The sequence below is a fragment of the Galeopterus variegatus genome, unplaced genomic scaffold, assembly GCF_000696425.1.
Source record: "Galeopterus variegatus unplaced genomic scaffold, G_variegatus-3.0.2 Scaffold6813, whole genome shotgun sequence".
NCBI lineage: Eukaryota > Metazoa > Chordata > Mammalia > Dermoptera > Cynocephalidae > Galeopterus > Galeopterus variegatus.
The window spans coordinates 15060-18330 of record NW_007732924.1 but is presented as its reverse complement, the minus strand read 5'-3'; the positions used below and the strand labels follow the sequence as shown (position 1 = coordinate 18330).

General features: G+C 31.1%; 1 protein-coding gene across 1 annotated transcript in view; it reads right to left on the bottom strand.

The window, feature by feature from the left end:
- The window catches only part of LOC103606744 (spermatogenesis-associated protein 17), a 113923-nt gene that overhangs the window by 98321 nt on the left and 12331 nt on the right, over nt 1–3271 (bottom strand). The gene's annotated exons all lie outside the window — the stretch shown is intronic.

Below are 3271 nucleotides of genomic sequence, written 5' to 3'. Positions count from 1 at the left end.
CAAAGAAAAACCCAGTATTCTCAAAATTGCAGCTATCTGATAAAGTGAAAAATATAGTAGTGTTCCAACTATAACTATCACTCATTTTTTCATTCTGTGAGCATTTAGTCAGCAAATATTACCTTGGACCTACTATATGCCAGTAATTGTGCTAGGCATTGAAGTTTCAAAGATAATTAAGACAGAGTTTCTGCCCTTCCCCCCCCCCCAAATTGATTTCACAATACAAAGGCAAAGGCAAACATGTAAGTAATTATAATACCACAGGGTAGGTGGTATAAGACAGCTTTGCATGAGAGTCTTTAGGTGCTCAGATGAAGTGTCCTAGCTCCAAAACTAATATTTAAGTAGCTCGTATGTTTACATGGCAGATGAGAGGTCAAGAGAATGGCATGTGCAAAGTCATGGAGGTCTAAGGAAATTAATGCCTTTTAAAACTGACAAGACATTCAGAATGGGTGAGTATGGGGAAATGAGACTAGAAGACATATGACATTCTAAGAAATGGGAATCTTATTCTAAAGGCAACACAGAGACTATAAAGGATTTGAAGCAGAGAAAGTGATTTTAGAGAGATCTCGACTAGAAGACATATGACATTCTAAGAAATGGGAATCTTATTCTAAAGGCAACACAGAGACTTTAAAGGATTTGAAGCAGAGAAAGTGATTTTAGAGAGATCTCTTTTCATACTGTCTGTGTTGAAGAATGGTAAAACAAGAAGAAAGGAAAACTGTTAAAATTGTCTATCTCAAGTGTCCAGGCAAGAGATGATAGAAGTCTGTATTCAAAGAGCAGGTGGATTGGTGGTGGACTAAGCAATTTATCTGATAAATAGTGAGAGGGGAAGGATATGCAGCTTAAAAAGTTACCAGATAAGTTCAATTTCAAATGAAGCTGAAGCTCAGGACTAGAGTGGAGTCATGTGTCAAATACATATGAAGTTTTAAAAAGTTTAGAAGCAAATCATAGTTTAGATATAAAAGAAAACAAAAAGTAGAAACAAGATAAAGAGAAGTCGGAATAAGAATTAAGATGAGAAGGTAAACATTTTGTTGCTCAATTGAAATGCAACTTAGCTTGGATGGAAAAACAAAATCCATTTATTTGCCTTTAGAGAACAGCTAAAACAAAATTACATATACAAGGTGAAAAACTCAATAAATTCCCTAAAGTAATAATTGTACCAACCATACTTTCTGACTATAACACAATAAACCTAGAAATAAATTTGTTTAATGTATAAATTATAAGAAAAAACCCAAATACTGAAAATGGAAAAATGAATTCTAAAGATGGAGTAAAAAATGCACATAGAAAATGAGAATACTATGTATCAAAATACATGTAATGTGGACAATACTACACATAGAAACAAGCAGTAGCCTAAATACTTTAATTACTAAAAAGTGATAAGCAATAATAAACTTGCAAAGCAAGAACTGTAAGAAACTTTATATGGAGCAGTAGTAGTAAAAAAAATCTCAATGTTGTTTAAAATAGCAAAAAATTAGAACACTTAACATATGTAATAAGGATGTATTTTTTAAAAAAGCTATCGTGAACCATGATCTTGGTATATTTATTGACATAAAAATGTTCTCAATATTTTGTAAATTGAAAGACAGGAGGTTAACAATACTATACTATATTAAGCCATTTAATAAAGTATACATGTGTAAGCATAGAAATAAAATAATAAACTAACATTTATTAAATGCAAATGATATACCAGGAACTGTTCAAGCATTTCACATATATTGATTCATTTATTATCATAATAAACCATGTAGTCATTCTATTATTTCCCCCACCTTATGGATGAGGAGATTTAGAGAAAGGGAAGTTAAAGAATTTGCCCAATGTCAGAAAGCAATTAAGTGGCAGAGGCCTGGAAGAATACACATCAAAACATTCATAGTGTTTATTTCTGAGTGATGAGATTATAATGACTTTTTGTTTATTTCATTTCAGGTTATTAGTATTTTCAGTTTTTGTACATTGGACATGTATTAATTCTGAAATAAAAATTTTTAAGATGAAACCAAGATATTTAATTAGGAAACAAAAATAAGTAAAAAGACAAAGTCTGAGAGGTGTTTCTCTGAAAAATAACAATAAAATAGGTAAGTCTAACTATGTGAGAACAAAAGAGACAAAATTTTAAATAATCAAAATAAAAATGATAAATGATAAATGGAATAAAACAACTAAAATATATATTTTAGTCAAACTATTATAAATAATATCATGATATACTTTTAAATGTCATTGAACTAAGTACTTGTCTGGAAAGAAATAAAATTGACTCTTTTAGATTTATAAAATCTAAATAAAGGTTTGGAAATGTTAAAGATTTACCCACCCCAAGAGGCTCTAGGCCCAGAGAGTTTTATGAACTATTTCTTTTAAACTTCTAAAGAATAGTCATTCCCATGTCATATAACTTACTCAATTCATCTAATAAATATAGCAAAAACATAATACCAAGACCTGACAATTGCAACACAAGAGACAAAATTATAACCAATTATACTTACAAAAGCGTATGTAAGTGTCCTATATACAACATGAATATAATTTTGTAAAAAATCAAAAGAGTAACAACAATGGCCCAGAGTTAGATGTATCTGTAAAATACACTGATGGTTTAATATTAGTATATCTATTAATATAATATACTTCTATGCATGTCAATAGGTGAAAAAGAAAAAGAATCATATATAATTATTTCAACAGATAATGAAAAAGCATTTGTTAAATTTGACTTCCATTCTTGGTTTAAAAACTCTAAAAGAGGTAGAAATAAGAGAATATCTCTGTAAAATGATAAAGAATTCTACTCTCAAACAAATTGCCAGCACTCATACAACAGACACTCTAGTGACTAGAGATATGCCCATTAAAATAAGGATGAAAACAAGGATTAATTGAAATACCTGTGGAATAGAAGATACAGACCTTTTCAAAACCACATTTCTACCTGTTCTTTCCTTGATGACTTTCTCCTATTCAGGGCTTGGACTAGGGGGAAGCAAGTAAGGCCCCTAAAATGCAAAATTTAAGGACATACCTATTCTCAGGGTTATAAAATTACAGGATTGGCACTTGCATGACCCTCACAGTAAGCACCTCCTCCAAATATGCACTTTTAAAGCCTCACATGTCTCATGCAACTCCCAGCTCTGCTTCTATTCCTCCCCCCTCATGTACTTTATTAGTTCTTCCTCCTGAAAAGCCCAAGTTGGCCATTTGTAGGTAGCCAGGCAAT